Raw genomic sequence first — 20,464 nt, forward strand, 5'->3', positions numbered from 1 at the left:
ACTAAGGGACATAAGATAAAGATCTGAGCAGTACACAGAACAGACGTAGAGTTATTCAAAGCACACTTTCCCCCAAACTCCAGCACACACAATAACTCCCTCTGTGAGTAGCAGGCTTCAGTGGAAGATCACAGAACTATCATTTGAGACTATATCAAGAAATCTAGTCATTAAAGAGCCAAAAATGGAGATCAGAATCTTTTTTCAGATTAACTGAGGATATGAAGCATAAGACAATGGGCAAAATATCTTTCCAGTGAAGTGAGGAAGAAAAAGTAAAAGAAAAGAAAGCAGTAATCTATAGTTCAGAGTAGACCCCTAAAGTATAAGCATCAAATAATGTATGCATTTTGGGTCCCTGTAGACTATCTCATCCCCCACCAAGTTGCTATTTCTCCCACATTCCTGAAAATTATAAAAACACTGTAGAAAACTTAAAGTTGTAATTGAGAAACAAGAAAACTCTGAAAACTACTAAAGAATCCTGGTAATTATCACTGCAGGGGGACTAGGTTCAATGGCAAACCATTCCTGGGATCCCACTTGGCCCAAATAATTGGTACTCAGTACTTTCACAGGTAGTTGATAGTACCTAGCAAATAGTTCTTTACTATACTAACTGGCAAAATAAAATGGTAAAATGAAATGTTTTCTAAGGCACTTTCCTGCCTTAAGGCCTTATATGTCCAAAGCTTTTGGAAGGATACACCCACTTGATTAGCTACATGTAAATATAATTAAAGAAAGATTCTGTCATAGAGAACACATCTTAACAGTGACATTTCTGATAAATGGTACCAGAAAGTGGGTCTTTATGTTTCTAAATTTATCTATCTTGATAGACAACTTAATATGCTACATAAAAGCCCCAACTGGACACATGACTTATATAACATCTGTTGACAAAGACTTCTTTAACCTGATAAAAATGCAGTTTTCCCTGGATTTAATCTATGTGTTAAAGTTTGACCTTTAATTTCTTGCACAATGAGTCAGCATTATTTGGTGCTGCTAAGGAGTGTAAACTAATTTCCACACTTGCTGTTATGTAACCTGTAGCTTTATCTTCCCCCTTAGCATTCTCATAACCTTGTATACAGTCTTTTGTGAAAAAGCACACACCCTGTGTGTACACCTAAGGTCTTGTTTATATTTGGTTGCTGTGGCGGTAACCTCAAGAGTACTTTTGTGGTAGGTGTTGCTGTTTGCATCAGAACTCTAATTCACACTTAATTTCTATACTCCAGAACCTGGTAAACACAGAGAATTCCATGGGACTACATTGTTTTGTATGCAAACACTCTTTGTGAACTGTCAACTCATTGGGAAAGATCCTGATGCTGGCAAAAGAAGAAGAAGGCGGCAGAGGATGAGATGGTTGGATAACATCACTGATTCAATGGACATAAACTTGGGTGAACTTCAGGAGACGGTGAGGGACAGGGAGGCCTGGTGTGCTGCAGTCCATGGGTTGCAGAACTGGTTATGTGCTGAGTAACACTGTAAACAGTGCCTCTTAGAATTTGATGACTTTTGTATCCTTAATGGAGGTATTCACCTCTTTGGAGAGAGCAAGTTGGGGGGCTTGCTCTGAGAAAGAGGCCACATTATAAAAAATTTCTGAATTTTTATATTCTGATATTAGTAGCTCATGTCTTGCTAAAACGATAGACTTCTGTTCTCTAACAATTAATTTGTTGCTATTCATGACAGGAAAAGATCTTGAAAGAAATCAGAATGTTGGACTTCCCTGGTGGCCCAGTGGTTAAGACTCCATGCTTCCCCTGCATGGAGAATGGGTTCAATCTGCTAATCAGGGACCTAAGATCCCACATAACGTGTGGCGTGGCCAAAAGAAAAAAAAAAGTAATCAGAATGTTATTTAAAGCATATTATCTCATGAACATATAATACCGTACTCTGTCTAAAAGGTGTGAATCTTAAAACAACATTCCCCTTATCAGCAGCTCGAAATACAGAGTATTGGATTAGTAGCCAGGGGATCCAAGTGCAGAAGGAAAAAGTTTTAATATACTGAAATTATTTAGGCCTATAATCTCTTGGATTGTTATATAACATTTCACTCCACTCTTTGGAAATGTTTCCAAATCACAGAAAGTCTTCTGAATTGCAAATAAGTTACTGTGCCAACAGGCTTCTGCCAGTCTTTTGAGCTACATTGTCAGATGAGTTCCCTGAGCACAAATTATTATTTGAGGGACTAGATTCACGTGGTTGGAAACATCAAACTTTCAATAATCTTTAACACAAAAACCTGGGACTTCACTGTATGTATTTATTTGGACATTTGCTAGGAGCTGTAGGACTGGATGTAGTCAAGAGAGTAAAGACAATTAAGAAATGATTCTCATCCTGGAGCTACTCAAAGACTAGGATAAAAAACAGATACATAATCACAACCGTAAGGCAACATGGTTAAGATTAGTGCAAGGTGTTATAATAATAGCAGGGTTAGCAACAGACTGATGGAGCCTAGAAAGACTTGAACAGGTAAAACTGAAGCTGGAAATTATAGGTAACATTTAGGCTGTTCAGAGAAGAGAAATTAAGACTTTCATTGTAGAGAGTACAACATTATAAATGATAGAAACTTAAAAGATTAAAATCTGTTAAGAATATTAAGGCAATGACAATTTATATGGCATGGATGATTTAGAACTCGAAATACGTTCGGGGTATATGGAAGATGACAAGGAAGGTAGGATGGATCTTTAGTTTGGTGTTTCTAGATGCCAGACAAAAAGACTGCACTTCATCTCATGAGAAACCGGAAGCCTTTGAAGAATTTTTTGGGCAGGGAACTAGAGACATAATTATAACTTTCTCTTAACAGGATAATTCTGGTGGCCATATTTAATGAACATCTATCAATTTGCAGTTGACTCCACCACCCTTGGTTTCAAATACGGTACCTTCCTCATTCCTTGTGATTCTGGTGAGATGGTAAACAAAGGTCTCCACCTCTCCACCAAACGAGGGTCTCTATCTCTCTACCCTGAGGCTGGGCACATGGCACAAGCTTGCTAATCAGACCGGCCTAGGAGTGGACCCTGGCCCAAGATAGCTTAATATAAATCTTTGGGGGTAGGTATGATCACAACTATACTAGCAGTCATAATGCTCTTTCTCTGCATTTTCTATCCAAAAGGCTCATTCACATAAGCCTTTGCTTCCTTGGCTATCTCTGTCACCACTGTGTGAACAGAACCTGACCAAGGAGGCCATCAGTGAAAAAAGTAGAGCTGAGGGATAGAAAGAGGAACAGAATTCTGATAGCATATTTGAATACCTGTCTCTAACTGTGCTTGAGGCCAACTCTCTTCTTTAGTATTTATTTAATAAAATCTTTTTTTTTAATTTCATAAGCATAATTTGAATTTGGTTTCTGGATTTGTAGCTGAAAGTGTTCTCACTAATGTAGAGAATAAAAGTCAGATAAGAGTGGAAGAAGCGAGATGCACTTATAGGAATTAAAGTAATATACATGAGTGATGATAAGGGCCTGACATAAGACAATGGAGCTAAAGAGGGTATATCCAAATATATGAATCCTGAATGGATATGCTTCAGGGACTTATTAGAAATGTGAGGGAGGAAGGGGAGAGGAAGAAAGAAGAGTACCAGATGTTATCCATGAAACCCTCTCCACCATAACTTCTGGGCAAGTGAAAGGTCCCATTCTTCACTAAACTGAATTAGTGAAGAAGCAGGATATATTTTAGTTTTCCTTGGGGTTCAGTCCAAGGAAATGTATACAGTCTATCGCACCCTGGTGAATAGCCAATGTGAAGAAACAGAGGCTATTGTATGCATCTCCTCCTCGATACTCCAGGAGTCAAGTTCCAAGCTTAGTGTAATTACGCAACATGGCAGTTGATTTTCCTTCATCTAAAAGCTGGGCACTGTCAGATGTGACCTGCCAGCTAAACTGAGCGTTGGAAAGGATGAGGATGACTCACTGCACTCTGCTTCTATGCCTGCTACTGCTTTAAATGGGATAGAAACTTAAGCCCTCATCTTTGAAGCTCGTCTTTGCGGGTAACTCTTAAGCAGAGCTGTAATTCAATCTCCAGGTCCCAGAGGTACACGCGATAGTTGTTTCAGAGAGATGATGCCACATCTGTGCCAGAATGCAGCTGGAAAAGGATCTTGTGTGATTTGTCCAATATGATGGAATGAAAAAAAGAAAAAAAACAGACTGAGCAGGTGCTTAAAATAAATATATGTTAGTACTTTAAAAAAGAAGTCAAATTATATGTCTAAATCTGTAACCGATAAAGAGCACATTCAAATTTTTATGTAAAGGCCCAAGATTTCAATATAAAGAGAATGAGCAGGAGGCCCACTCATGAAGACACATGCACAATACACAGACTCTAGGAAACCTATTTAGCCTCATGGGCAATCAAATACATACAATTGAAGCTAAGCCAAAGTACCATTGCATTGCTAATAATGAGGAGGCAGGAAATTAAAATGTTAAAGTGAAATTGTCCTTTTGGAATTGAAGATGTCAATATTTAACGTATGGTATTTAAAAACCATAAAATATCATTACTCTTTCTCAATATTCCTACTTCTAAGATTATATCCTGAGGTTATTATTCAGCAGAAGAAAAAGAATTGTGCATAAAATGTGCATTATAGCATTCTCTATAATATCAAATATATTAGAAAAGTTTAACTGACCAATAATAGGGAATGGATAACCAAAAATGCTGCCAAAAGGTATACAGGCACAATGTTATAAAACAGTGTGGAAACATGGAAAATAACTTCTCAAATAAAGCAGTATAGAAAACTGAACACATACTATATGAACAAAAAGTGTACATTTGGATAAAGACTAAGTTGATTCAAAGAAAACAGAAAGGAAGCAATGTATGTATTGAACCTTAATTGATGACTGCGATCAAAAGAAAGACAAAAAAGGAACTACTCAGTAAATAGTGCTGAATGACACAGACAAAATCAATTCCAGGTAGTTAGAAACTTTAGTGTGAAATGTAAAATTGTCAGACTTTTGGAAGATAGTCTAGGAGAATTTTTTCCGGCTTCAGGACAAGGAATAACTCTTTAAGCCGGAAAAGCATTTACCATAAAAATGATACAATTGACCTCATGAAAATAAAAAAAAAACTTATGTTCATCCAAAGACACCCTCAAAATTACAAGCTACAAATTGAGAGGAGATATATGTAACACATATAACCCACAAAACACATATATCCACAAAGTACACAGACTACAAGATTTAACAGTTGGGTGAAAGTCATGAATATATGCTTCACAAATAAAGAAGTGTGACTAATCATTAAACAAGCTCATTAATAATTAAGTAATTTTACATGACAATCACACTGAGATACATTTCATTCTGGGGTTGTTATATATACAACCCCTTCATGGATTACCCACTTCTCAACTCCAGGAAGAACCGTTCTTATGCCCTTAAATACAAGTGTCACCCCCTTGAACCTGTGGAATGCACTGGCTCTGTTTCACAACCACTGAACTGGCAGAAAATCAAAAGTCTGCCATATCAGCAAGGATGTGGAACAATGAGAATCTCAGTCACAGCTTACTGACATGTAAATTGGTTCAACCCCTTTGAAGAACAGCTTGTCATTATCCAGCATGATTAATGTCAAGTTTAGAGAAGGAATGGGAAAGAGTGTTAACTAGTGACAAACAGAGAAATAAGCAGATATTAAAAATAAAACTGTGGAATGGCTCCAATAAGCATACGTTCCCCACCCCAGAGATGTCTCTAGACAAAAGAGAGGAAAGCAGATCAAGACAGGATTAAACAAAAAAAAAAAAAAAAAAACCATCAAGATAGATGGGGTTAAAGCCCAGGAGAGCACAGGAGAAGTTGGAATAATTATTCAGGCTATCCGTGTTAGTATACCGACTAAGTATACACCAGTGCACTATGACCTATGGACCAAATCCAGCCCAACGACTATTTTGTAAATAAAATTGTATTAAAACAGTCATATCCTTTCATTTCTGTATACTCTATAAGCTGCTTTGCTCTACAACAGTGAAGATGAATAGCTGTGCAGAAACCTATGGCCTCTTAAGCCTAAAATATTTACTATCTCATCCTTACAGAAACATTTTGCTGACCCTGGACCAAAATATTAGGGAAAGTTAAAAAAAAACAAAAAAAGAATTAGAGTGCTTGGTAAAATTTTTTAAATATATTTTAGTGAAACAATGAAAATATTTTATATTTCTATCATGGAAGAGAATTACAAGGTTCATGTATATAAAGTCAAAGCTAAACTGAAAGATAACAAGGTCCAAAGTGTGTTCATGCCGGTGGTTGCCAATCTGATATCCAGCTGAAACTAAATCTAGCAGACTTTTTGATCTCTAGTAAACATAGTGGAGGGAATCCCACATGGTACAGTGGTAAAGAAACTGCCTGCCATTGCAGGAGACATGGGTTTGATCCCTGGGTTGAGAAGTTCCCCTGGAGAAGGAAATGGCAACCCACTCCAGTATTCCTGCCTGGAAAATCCCATGGACAGAGGAGGCTGGAGGGCTACAGTCCATGGGGTTGCAAAGAGTCAGACACGACTGAGCATGCAAGCATAGTGGCAAATCTGGAATAGAAGGCCAAATACAGCTATAGGTATAACTGACCCAATTAAAATGATCAAAAAAAAAAATGGTGAGAGATAGAGTTTTGCTTCTAGATTGCCTGGGTATTCAATTGCTTTTTATGACTCCTGCAGTTACAACAATGATTTACAATGGGGTTATCCACTCATAGATGTATTTGTCAAGGTAAGACTAAACAATCATAAATTATTTCCAAAATCAAGATTAAAAACTGTCTGATGTCCAAGTGTGCTGGTTGGGGACTCTGGTTTTTAACTATGATATGAATATTTTACCTGTGGCAACTCGAGTTGAAACATTGCTTGGGTAACCCAGAAGCAAAAACCGTTAACTGTTCAGAAGATGGATACCCAAATCTAAGTACTTCTCTAACATCAATATCAATAATTTACAAAACTTTATAATGATTATGAAATATTTTATGTGCAAGGCAAGCTTCCCAGATGGTCCTAGTGGTAAAGAACCTGCCTGCCAATGCAGGAGACATAATAGACGAGGGTTCAACCCCTGGGTCGGGAAGTTCCCCTGGAGGAGGGCATGGCAATGCACTCCAGTATTCTTGCCTGGATAATCCCATGGACAGCGGAGCGTGGCAAGCTACAGTCCGTAGGGTTGCAAAGAGTCCGACACAACTGAAGCAACTTAGCACAGCACACGTGTGCAAGACACTCCCCTCTGAGCCCAATTTGGAATGAAGCTGAGGGAAATAGGCCATTTTCTCAATGTGTAAGCTTCTGGAAAATGAGCAAGGGTATATTTGGGAGCAAGATCAAAAGTTATATCAAGGTGTTAACACATTTCTATAGGAGGTGGCAAGTCATAGGAGGTTGGGACTAAATTGATTTGAATAGTAGGTTGGGAAGGATTGGGAAGACAACAGGACTCTGAGGATATTTCTGACCTCACCAAACCTTGGTTTTCCCATCTGTATAATGGGAAAAATAGTTGTATTTTCAATGTAGATGTATAGAGCACTTAGAATAGAATTAGATTCATAATAACTTCAGCTGTCATTGTTACTCTTTATTTTTGGTTAATGTAGTTTTTTGAAAGTTTGATTTTGAATCATGAACAGAACTCCAATAGTTCAAAATGGTTGTGTGTAGAATCCCAGGCAGATGCAATGGAATCAGCTACTGGATACTTCATTGGTATGAATCCAGAATGTAACAGGATTTAGTATGGATTTACTAAGAAAATGCCTTTCCAAGCCAGATGCCTGAAACAGTCTTTGAAGCACCAACGTTTTGGAGTCCTTGAGTCTATATTTACTCAGTTTTAAGAATTTCCAATTTTACACTCTTGAAGGAGAATGCCACTAGTTGCCACTAGTCGTTTTCTGGGGTAAAAGAACTTATCCATGCACATATCAGTGATAGCCCAGATTCAGATGCACGTAAAAAGTATCTCTGAAGTCAGTCCACAATCAAATGGTAGTTGAAGTTAAAAGCGTGACATAATGTTAATTCTGATGCCCTGTAATGTTGTAGTAGGGTCAAGTGGTAAGGAATGAATAACTTGCAATTCTACGGCACAGTGTGGAATATGTGTATATAGGTATTTCTAAAAATCCAAAGAACTAAAGAGCTTCTTGATGAAAGTGAAAGAGAAGAGCGAAAAAGTTGGCTTAAAGCTCAACATTCAGAAAACTAAGACCATGGCATCCAGTCCCATCACTTCATGGCAAATGGACATGGAAACAATGGAAACCGTGGTTGACTTTATTTTGGGGGGCTCCAAAATCACTGCAGATGGTGACTGCAGCCATGAAATTAAAAAAAAAACGCTTACTCCTTGGAAGGAAAGTTATGACCAACCTAGACAGCATATTAAAAAGCCAGAGACGTTTCCTTGTCAACAAAGGTTCGTCTAGTCAAGGCTATGATTTTTCCAGTAGTCATGTATGGATGTGAGAGTTGGACTATAAAGAAATCTGAGTGCTGAAAAATTGATGCTTTTGAACTGTGGTGTTGGAGAAGACTCTTGAGAGTCCCTTGGATGGCAAGGAGATCAAACCACTCCATCCTAATGGAGATCAGTCCTGAGTGTTCATTGGAAGGACTGTTGTTTATGCTGAAACTCCAATACTTTGGCCACCTGATGCGAAGAACTGACTCATTTGAAAAGACCCTGGTGCTGGGAGAGATTAAAGGTGGGAGGAGGAGAGGACAACAGAGGATGAGATGGCTGGATGGCATCACCTGCTCAATGGACATGAGTTTGAGTAGGCCCTGGGAGATAGTGAAGGACAGGGAAGCCTGGCGTGCTGAAGTCCATTGTGTTGCAAAGAGTTGGACTATGACTGAGTGACTGAACAACAACAACCAATGTCAAGTCATCTGACTCAAATTCCTGCAATGTTAACAATCAAGTTTCCTGAGCTAGTATGAGTGCTGTAGCATACCACTGACTTTCCTGCATACCCTGAAAAGTGAAAGTGCTAGTCACTCAGTTGTGTCCAAATTTTTTTGACCCCATGGACTGTAGCTCACCAGGATCCTCTGTCCATGGAGTTGTCCAGGAAAGAATACTGGAGTTGGTTGCCATTCCCTTCTCCTGTGGATCTTCCTCTCCCACATTATAGGCAGATTTTTTACCATTTGAGCCACCAGGGAAGCCCACTTCACACTATTCACAGAGATCATTTCCATATAAGCTTCAAAGGGAAAAATAGAATTTTAATGTTCTTAGTAGGAAAAGATACCAGCATATCTTTAGTCTGTGATATTTGGATAGTTTTCTTTTAAAAAGCACAAAAAATATTGATTGTAAAAATAAAAGATTGATAGATTTAATTGTATTACTATTAGGAACACTTTGATCATTAAAAATATACTGTATATAAAGTAAAATTTAAAGATTTATAAATTTAGAGATTTATAACTGACAATAACGTGATTAATAATCAGAATCAAGTGTATATTTTTAAATATTACAAAAGTACTTAAAATATGCATTCTAATAAAAGTACAAATCATGTAAACACACTTTTACAAAAACAAAACTGACCAATAAACATATGATGAAGTATTCAAGATATTTAGTAACCAAGGAAGAACAAATAAGATCCCAATGTGATACCATTTTGTATCACTTTATTAAAAATTAAAAAGCTTGAGACTCAAATGCTGAAGAATATGGATCCATAGGGTCATTTTTCCATTGAAGGCAGAAGTACAAATTGATATAATCACCGTGGCATTATATACCAAAGCTTAACATTCCTTTTCCTTAAGAAATATCAGATTTGATTCTAGATATATAGCCAGTAGAAATATATGCAAATATGTTCATACAAGCCCCCCAAAACCCATTATCAATTCTGGATGAATAAACTATTATCAGAAAAGTTTATTACCCAGCAGTCAAAATAAAAAACTATAGTCATGTACATTACTATGGATGAATCACATCAATATAACATGCAAGTAAGAAAAAGAAAAAAAGAGTCCATTTTTATAAAGTTAGAAATAATTAACGCGTATACATTAACACACACACACAAGCATATACGTACCATTTTCTGGAATACACAGAGATACAATTGAAGTCAATCAAGAGAATAATGAACACAGGTTTCCTAATTTTCTCATCCAAGGAGGAGAGCAGGGACACAGCAATGGACTGTAGGACCTACAAGTATACATGTAGGTCATCTTCAAAGTATTTTGTTTTGTGTAGAGGTTTGGTAGTGCTTATGTTATTATACATAACCAATTATACAATTAAATAAAACAAAAAGATATATCTAAAATGCTAAAGGGATAACACCAGGGTCACAGGAAAAACAGAAGGTACACCTGGCTGGAGTTGTAACGAGGGAATTTCTTACAGAAAGGTGGACAGTCCACAAAGGTACTGGATAACCCAGAGCTTACACAGGTAAAAAGCAGTGACCACTTTTGAAAGATTGAGGAGACAGGACAAGAAAATGGTGTTTACAGAGCCCAGTGAATAAAGCCAGTACTTTACAGTGAGGAACACTCAATAAGGCTGGCAGTTATGCAGGAAGACAGCCCTGTGAGAACCCTGCCAGAATGCCGCTCAGTCACAGAGAAGCAAGGGAGTAAGTGGCTTGGCCTTTCCCTCTGGCTGCTCCTATCAGCATCTCCCTCCCTTTCTTGCAGGTTGAGCCAAACCATAAGCCAGAGGGCAGAAAGCTATGCCATGAGACAAAGAGATGAAATGAACCTGGAGTGGAAAATAGATTATCTAATAACATTAACATGCATACAAATATATACATATATTTAATTTATTTGGCTGTATTGGATCTCACACATGACACTCAGGCTCTCAAGTTGTGGCACACAGGCTCTGGAGCATGTGGGCTCAGTAGTTCCTATGCCACTGTGAGAGGGCTTGGCTGTTCTGTGGCATGTGGGATCTTAGTTTTTTGACCAAGGATCGAACCCACGTCCCCTGCATTACAAGGCAGATTGTTAACCACTGGACCACCAGGGAAGTTCCCACACAAATATTCAAAGAAACATCCGCCAACAATGACATGTTATGGGAAGAGGTGTAAAGGAGTTTAATGCTGGGAAGGATTGGGGGCAGGAGGAGAAGGGGACAACAGAGGATGAGATGGCTGGATGGCATCACTGACTTGATGGACATGAGTTTGAGTGAACTCCGGGAGTTGGTGATGGAAAGGGAGGCCTGGCGTGCTGTGATTCATTGGGTCACAAAGAGTCGGACACTACTGCACGACTGAACTGAACTGAAGATTAGCCAAGGAAAAGAGGTACAAATTAATTTTAGACTTTAATACATGAAAAAATATACATAATATTTGAAAAACTATTAAAATAATAAAATTAGTATAAAATTCCCCAAATTACACAGAGAATAAATAATTTTTAAATTAATTTACATGAATGTACATTAAATGTAAAATTAACATTTAATTTAATTTTAAAACTAAAAATTTTAAATCAATTTTTAAGAGAAAAGAAAAATAGAGCAAGTAACATAAAAGTATTTAGTAAGATGATAGACTTTAAACATAAATTTATAAATACATTATATTACATGTCAATAAAATAAGTGATCTAATCAAAGAAAATCTGTTAAGCTGCATAAGTAAATAAAATCCAGTAGTGGATCATTCAATGTGCTTAGTTGCTCAGTCATGTCTGACTCTTTGCAACCCCATGGACTGTGGTCTACCAGGCTCTTCTGTCCATGAGGATTCTCCAAGCAAGAATACTGGAGTGGGTTGCCAGACCCAAGGGATCTTCCCAAACCAGGGATCAGACCCAGGTCTCCTGCATTGTAGGTGGATTCTTTACCATCTGAGCCACCAGGGAAGCCCAAACAGACATGTAATACATACAGACACAGAGATTGTATGTAGGAAGATGGAAGAATATATATTATACAAATTCCAACCCAAAGAAAAGCTACTGTGGCTGTAACTTATCAGATGAAGGCAAAAAGCATAGACATGAATAGGGACGTCTTACAGTGATAACAAGTTCAATTCACAAGTAAGATAAAGCAATGCTAATTTGACAAGTATATAATAGCCTTAGTAATGTAAGATACAAAGATTTGGGGGTTGTTTACTACCAACCAATAGAAAAATTAAGAAATGCACACCAAAATAAACTATAAGTCAAGGAAGATATCACAATGGTAATTAGAAACTCTTTTTAATTGACTGAAAAAATGAATCTACTGCATTTAAACTTGTTTAGTCACTAAATTCATGTCCAACTCTTTGCAACCCAATGGACAGAAGCCTGTCAGGCTTCTCTATCCATGGGATTTCCCAGGCAAAAATGGAGTTACCATTTCCTTCTCTAGGGGATCTTCCTGACCCAGGAATTGAAATGGCATCTCTTGGATCTCCTGCAATGGCAGGTAGATTCTTTATTGCTTAGCACCCAGGGATGCCCTATCCAAACTTGTAGATGTTGCTAAAGACATGCTTAGAGGGAAATTTATATCCTTAAATGAAGTGCATTAAAATTTATAGTTTGACAAATTAAAAAAAAATTTCTTCTAAACAAGAAAAGAAGTGAAAATGGAAGAATAAAGAAATTGTACTCCATACCGGAGAAGAAGAAAAAGAGTATTCAGTTACCTTTGCAATAGTCCTTCCCTTCTTAATATTACAATTATTGATTTTGACCTATGAGCCTGGCTGCCCAGAAAGAAGTGTACAATCTTTATTTTTCCTTATAGTTAAGTGTGTTTATGTGACTAAACTCTGATCACTGAGGGTCCTCTAGTCTTTTGTCATTTTTCTTCCCCTTTCTCCATTTGAATCCTGGAATATGAATGTAATGGTTGGAATTCTGGCAGCCTTCTCTTATCAGGAGGCCAAGAGTCATAGTTCAGGGATTCTGGGGCAGTGAGCTGAAAGGAGCCTCTGTAGCTCTCAACTCTGTTACCACGCCTACCCTGGATGAGCAATTTATACTATCTGTTTATGTGAAAGAGAAATCCATTTCCATTTTGAGTATTTATTCTGGATTTTTCATGATGGGCACCAAACCTAATCCTAACTGATATAAGGACAAACAGAAAGCATAAAGCACATGAGTCGTCACAATACAAGTAGAAATGGACTAAAGGTATGTATTTAACAAAGACTCTTGTAATCAGAAACTCTCAGATTGGATTAAAAACATGAGAGTGATTTGCTCTTTAAAATCCAGACCTACAATGTCAGGACACTAGACAGTTGAAGGTAATAATTACTTCAATAAATAAAATTAACAGTTTTACAGGAAAAAGGCAAGGAATCACAGATGCCTGAAATTTGGCCAGTGTTGTTTTGTCATAATCAGAAGGGGAAAATTCAAGAAAAAATTTGATTTTGAGAAATGATAGTTTAATTGTGTGTGTGTGCGTGCTCTCCCTGTCACTCAGGTTCACCTCTTTCCGGTTCTCTGGACTGTATTCTGCCAGCTCTTCTGCCCATGGGATTATCCAGATCCAGGCAAGAATATTGGAGGGGGTTATCATCTCCTCCTCTGCCTGATCCAGGGACTGAACTGAGTGTCCTGTGTCTCCTGCACTGGTAAGCAGATTCTTTATCCACTGAGCCAGTGAGTTCAATCAGGAGGTCTTAAAATATGAACTAAGAGACTAGGTAGTTAACTTAACTGAGTGAAAATAGGCTGAACTAAATATTAGAGGTAGGTTGGGTCTATGTTTAGTGCTGTGGTGCTCAAACTTGACTTTAACTCTGAATCACCTGATGGGTTCCTTAAAGCACAGATTATTGGGCCCTATCTCCAAAGATTCTGATTCAGTTGGTCTGAGATGGAACCCGAGAATTTGCATTTCTAAAAGTTTTCCAGGTGGTGTTCATGTCGCTCCAACTCTGAACAACATGAGGAAATAGAGCTGCTTCAGTGGTTCTGACAGCTGCCCACACATTACAATTACCTGAGGAACTTTAAATGCATACCAATAGCTGGGCTCACAGAGAAGGCAATGGCACCCCACTCCAGTACTCTTGCCTGAAAAATCCCATGGGTGGAGGAGCATGGTAGGCTGCAGTCCACGGGGTCGCCAAGAGTCGGACATAACTGAGTGACTTCACTTTCACTTTTCACTTCCATGCACTGGAGAAGGAAATGGAAACCCACTGCAGTGTTCTTGCCTGGAGAATCCTAGGGACAGGGGAGCCTGGTGGGCTGTCACAGAATCGGATATGACTGAAGCGACGTAGTAGATGGGCTCAAACTCCTGTTATTGAATCAGGATCTCTTTTGTTTTGTTTTGAACTCCCTAGTTGATTCCAATAGGCAGGCAGGCTAAAATACTCTGAGATTTCCGACGCTCAAGTTAAAATTTGGTGGTTTTTTTTTACGTAAATGTTTCTTTTATTTTTTTTCAATCATACTGCATGGTCCACATAAAACAAATATGCAGGCTCTCAGTTTTCAAACCCAGCTATCTGACTAGATGTGACATGTAGCTCAGGTAACCAACAAGCAGCTAGAATGTAAAGCCTGAGTTATGTTGGGATTTTGGTTATAGATCTGAGTACATATAACTTTAAAATGTGGGAACAAATTAAAGGAAGCAAATTCAAACCAGGTTTAATATTATCCAAGAGAAGGCAATGGCAACCCACTCCAGTACTCTTGCCTGGAAAATCCCATGGACAGAGGAGCCTGGAAGGCTGCAGTCTATGGGGTCGCTAAGAGTTGGACACGACTGTGCAACTTCACTTTCATGCATTGGAGAAGGAAATGGCAACCCACTCCAGTGTTCTTGCCTGGAGAATCCCAGGGACAGGGGAGTCTGGTGGGCTGCCATCTATGGGGTCGCACAGAGTCGGACAAGACTGAAGTAACTTAGCAGCAGCTAAAATAATCATTAAAAAAATTAATGGCTCTCATAAACAGCATTATCTATTGCATTTTACTTTTGCAATTGAATGAATATTCATTTATAGTACAACTGAAACTGAAAAGTTTTCAAGATGTCAAGCACCTGAGAAGTTTCTATTCCAAGGTCAGATGGGAGGGAAGCTTTCCTTTATTTGAACAAGAATATTTAGATTTTAACAATAAACCAGAAAAACACACAGAGCATGTGATCGATAACAGCTTGTAATATTTAGCAACCCTGAACTCGTGCTTACATTGGTTATATTTTGGGTTCCTATGACTGATGTAACAAATTACCATAAACTTAGTGGTTTAACACAGCACACATTTATTCTCTTAAAACTCTAGAGGTCAGAGACTGAAATCAGTTTCACTGGTCAAGGTCAGAGGGATGGGCTGAGCCAGCACCCTCCAGAGATTCTGGAGAAGAATCCACTTCCCTGTATTTTCCAGTTTCTAGAACTGCATTCCTTGCATTCCCTGGCTCCTGGCCCCTTACTTGTCAAAGCTAGCAGCTTCAATGACCAAGCCACCTCCTGTTTCTGTGGTCAAATCGCCTTTGCCTCTTTCTTTTAAGGATACTTGGGACTGCATCTAAGACCCACCCTGACAATCCAAAATAAATAATTGCTCAAGATCCTTAATTAAATTACAACTGTTACATTTCTCTTGCCATATAAAGTGACTTTCACAGCTTCCAGGGATATCTTTAGAAGTCATTATTCTGTCTGGGAAAATTATATAAAATATAACAAAAAGAAATCACATGATTCTTTTTATCATGCATAAATTCAGAATGGCAGAAATGACAGTGAAGTCAAAATTCATCTATTTAGCTTTCCAAACACTGAGGCAAAGGTCAAAGGCAAATTGCAGATTTCAGCCAAATACTAAAAAAAGCACAATTTCTCAGCATACCTACAGATAGTACACAGGTTTGTAACCTCTTAAACTGTTTTTTTTTTTAAATAATTTATAGCATAACACAAAAATTCTCCAAGTATTTGTTTACTGTTTTCACTAATCCAGGATTTATCTAAACCATTTGGTATTTTAAATTTTATATTATTCTAAAGATAGTTATTCATAATTTAGACATATTTGATTGTATCCTTAAAATAAATTTCTAGACATAGAATAAGGGTCGACTATTTTTATAATTTAGTGCAGTTTGCCAAGTATTATTAAGCTCTGAGAAACTCTATAGGAAAAGGGTTATTTCTCTGTACCCTTCCATGTGCCAGGATTGGGAGTAAAAAAAAAAAAAATACCCTTGACTTAAAGATGCTAACTTGTTGCTGTGCATTTTGCACTTATAATTTATATTTATTGGATGACATTTGAGTGGAGAGTACTCCCTGAGAAACTTTCTTTACCTACAACCATGATTTAACTCACTTCCCAGATTAACTTGCACCTCTGAATTTCCTTTGTAAGAATATTTTGACTGGGTAATTTGTTTACAAATTCAAAACCGGGGAGAAAAGAACACGTGGCATTAGAGTTAAGTTACTCATCATCTGGGGTTAGGAAGAAGGACATAGTGACAGAAAGGATGTACAAAGTGGACTCTGAGGTTCTAATATTGTTCTTTATTTGATCCCAGTGGTGATTATTTTGTTTTGTTTCTTTCATGATTTTTGTTGAGATGTTACTACAAAAAAGTTATGATTTTTGCAGCTTTCTATACATGTTATGAGCTTCCCAGGTGGCGCTAGTGGTAAAGAACTGACCTGCCAATGCTGGAGATGTGAACGACATGAGTTTGATCCCTGGATCAGAAAGATCCCTTGGAGGAGGGCGTGGCAACCCACTCCAGTATTCTTGCTTGGAGAATCTCATGGGCAGAGGAGCCTGGTGGGCTATTGTCCATAGGGTCTCAAAGAGCTGGACACGACTGAAGTGACTTAGCATGCATGTACACATATATGGCATATTTGACTCTAAAAAATTTTTAATAAAAATAAATTAAAAGAGAAAAATATATGTAGACTCATGTCTACATACACTCAGTTTTGGAAACAATCTTCTCTGCTTACCAGTAGTCAAATCTCTTTGCTCCAAATTCTTATCATTAATGTGAACCTAGTATTTCAACGGCATGGTTGAATTAAATGTTATTTAAGTTGCTGATTTATTAGGAGGAAAGGGCAATTGATTTCTATGAAAACAAAACTGAGTGTTATGTAAACACTCAATCTTGTCAAATTATGAAACACGCTGGCATACTAACAATCTATACATAAAACAATTGTAAAAAAAACTAGAAAATGTATAAAACTCTCAAAGTAGTCTGCATTCAGATTGCCTCAAAGATGTCTTTAATGGCTTTAAACTCCTTTCTGCATTTTGAGGAAACAAAAGCAATGTGAACACTATTCATGCAAGGTTATTTCAAGCTTGAGCAGCAGACCCAGCTCTAAGAAATGGATTTGGCCCATGAAGTTCAGCAAAAATCTATTTAAACTAAAACAGTCTTATAGAGGCTTTAATCTAATGTTTCTTTTAGTTACCCTTCTAATTAGTTAGTATCCTGATTGTATCAGGTAAGAGGGGCATCTGCCATTTTAGTAACACAAGACAAAGAGAAAACAGTTGATAGGATATGTGAGGAGCAGGAGAAATCAAAGGTTAAAAAATAAAAAATAAAAAAAACATTGCTAATGGGCAAAGGATGTCAGATGAACAGAAATTAGCCCACAAAAAGATATGTTCACACACTCTAATGCTTCTTCCACCTCCCTTTTTAATGCCCACTTGCCAATCAAGCAGATTCTCTCATCACGTAACAAGATCCATTTTTTTCCAAATTATTAAAAGCCAAACAGGCACATGAACCCATGTGGTGTCTGTTGAAACTGCAGTGATCAAAAGCAAAGGGACATATCCGTCGCTGGGTTAACCACCCAGCAGACTCACCCTGTGATGCTGAAGGCACACTGAAGAGTCAGGGACAGCAGATGTCACTAAGCAAAGCAAGTTCAGCTCCAACAGATCGATTCTGGATTTTGAAATCAGAAAATGTGAAGGTCAGCGATTTTGTATTTCACCATACAGTTATGTGTGTTAAATGTGCATGTTTTTTATTTCAGCTACTCATGTGAGTGGGGGAAGCTTAGGCCCCAATAGCTTTTCAGTGACTAAGGCTTGAGTTTTAGAGGAGTTTTAGAGAGATTCCTTATACTATGACACAGCAGTTTCAGCCATGGTTGGAGACCAATCTGCATGGTTCCTGGGATAATGACAATTTTCACCAAGGACTAGAAGAAGTCAGATTTAAAAGAAAATTAAATTAAGCTCCTCTTCCCACCCCTTCACAGGTGTGTGTGTGTGTGTGTGTGTGTGTGTGTGTGTGTGTGTGTGTAATTTAACTTGCCCCTAAGAAGGAAAGGATGATTAAACATACTTCATCTATGACTCCCAAGTTTAATTTCCAGCCCATCCTCTGCTGAATAAGCCTGCTAAAATATATAATATATATTGTATATAAAAATATACAAGCTTTGACCCAGTCTTGAAGTGGGGCTTCCTTTTCCTTAAGTTCTCACCAAAGCCATTTTCCCTTTGTAAAGGAGGGAAGTGATCTCCTCGGCCTTTTACCCATGCAACCACTCCTAAGAACATACTATTCTACAAGACAAATTCTAGGAGATGGATGATATCAATACTTACTTCAGAAGCAGAGATCTCAGGCTCTGTGGTTTCTAGATAAGAAAGATCTGCCCTTCAAGTAAGATTAAGGTGGGAGAGTTTCTGATCCTCTAATCACAATGCTTTCCTCATAGAAGATACTCAGTAAATATTTGTAAAAATTTAATGGGCAGGTGTGGTAACCTGTTTCATAGCTGTTCCTTTTACCTACATTCTGTAATATCTGGCATAAAGGGACCTGTTCTTATGTAATTATTCAATAAAATATGATTAAGAATGAGCGTATAAATAGTGAGATGACACACCAAGTGTGCTGTGAAGCATTGAGCTTCGACTGCCTGGACAAGTGTTTGACTCCACAAACAACTGCAAAGCTGAGAGCAGAAGAAAGTAGCAAAACACAGCTGTCTGGGCCTGGCCAGAGCACCACTCTGTGAGTTATGTAACAGCTGTTGTGTAATTGTGCATTTAATTCAAAACACATTTTTAAGAGAGAAAACAATTAGATTTTCCAAAAAGAATGAAATTGTGAGTGAGGGGGATAGGGACAAAGAGAAAAACACAATGAAATAGCACGGAAGTTTCTATCTGGTCTTCAAGCAGAGGCACAGGGGAGGCAAGGACCTCAGGGATGGTTGTCTTAGCATCTAGGGGTCTGGCCTCTGAGCTGAATCTGTTTTTGTAAATAAAATTGTATTGCAAAGTGTATTATGGTATTGGTTGACTGTAGAGCTGAGTAAATCAAAACAGAAACTATGTGGCCTAGCAGGCAGAAAATAATCTTTCTCTCTTTACAGAAAAAAGTTTGCTGACCCCCATCTTAGACAAATAAAAGGCTACGCTTGAGGGCCTGTGAGGGTGACGACTCAGAGAACAAAACAGCCGACTCTCGAGCCCATCTGTGAACGCTCTTATGGAGAGGAGGACAAGGAGAATAAATTGGAACAAGAACCAAGGTTTTGGTGTCACACTGGCCTGAAATGAAATTTTGGTTTTGTACTTATAAGATTGGTGTTCATAAACAAGCTATTTTATGTCTGTAAAGTGGGGACCCAGTAAGGGCGGAAAGAGAAAGTACAGTTCCTGCCCCTGATTTGGAGTAACTATTCAACAAACCTTAGCTTTCCTACTTAAATCCCATATTTGGAAAAGCTGGCACTTTTCACTGGAAGAAATAATTATTACTCTTAATTCTTAGTAATTGGTTAAAAGCACCCAAGGTTTTCCATCTTGTTCTGACTGTAACTTTTGCTAGACTTTCGATAAAATAAACTTTTATACTTAAAAATGGGAGTAGTACAGTTAAAAATTGTCCTTTTTGAATGTTCCCAACTTGAAACATTAATCTCATTTTAAGAACCTATATTACTCAAGAGTCCTGTTTAAATTCATTCTTGGTACAATTGCCTGCGTCAGTGATTGATAAATACCAGCCAACTTCCAAAACCAGGGGTTACTTTCATTTTAAGTGAGTTTTAGCAGACGATATTGCCATTTGCTATTGTGGTGAGTGTGTGACAGCACAGTTTGAGTTCCCTAAAAAATCCTGCTGACATTTCTGTTCCCACATATAAAAGATAATTTAGATAAAGACCATTTAAATAAAGATAAAGATAATTTAAATAAAGATAATTTAGAGCTCCTGAAATCCTAGTAGGTCTGCTTACCAAGCACTGAAATACATTTGATGGGTATGAGTCTTTTAAAGTGGCCTTGGGGTAGGGTCTCTAGAGGGGACCTAAAGAAAAGCACCCTGCTTTTCTGGGACATGGACAAGTTTAGCCGATAGCACTGTCCTAAAG

At 37.9% G+C, this 20,464-nt stretch overlaps 2 long non-coding RNA genes across 2 annotated transcripts in view; one reads left to right on the forward strand and one right to left on the reverse strand.

Annotated features, from left to right (window-relative positions):
• Nucleotides 1–18,027, reverse strand: part of LOC138433534 (uncharacterized) — a 51,807-nt gene extending 33,780 nt beyond the window's left edge. The window contains exons 1-2 of the long non-coding RNA XR_011254349.1: nt 17,931–18,027; nt 10,172–10,287 (exon numbers count right to left, since the gene is read on the reverse strand). This is a non-coding gene — a long non-coding RNA (uncharacterized lncRNA). The remainder of the gene's footprint in view (nt 1–10,171; nt 10,288–17,930) is intronic.
• Nucleotides 1,253–19,950, forward strand: LOC138433533 (uncharacterized). The gene is made up of 3 exons (XR_011254348.1): nt 1,253–1,432; nt 13,537–13,687; nt 19,460–19,950. It is a non-coding gene; the product is annotated as an uncharacterized lncRNA (long non-coding RNA).
• Nucleotides 19,951–20,464: the final 514 nt, after the last annotated feature.

Source organism: Ovis canadensis, chromosome 2 (assembly GCF_042477335.2).
Source record: "Ovis canadensis isolate MfBH-ARS-UI-01 breed Bighorn chromosome 2, ARS-UI_OviCan_v2, whole genome shotgun sequence".
Lineage (NCBI taxonomy): Eukaryota > Metazoa > Chordata > Mammalia > Artiodactyla > Bovidae > Ovis > Ovis canadensis.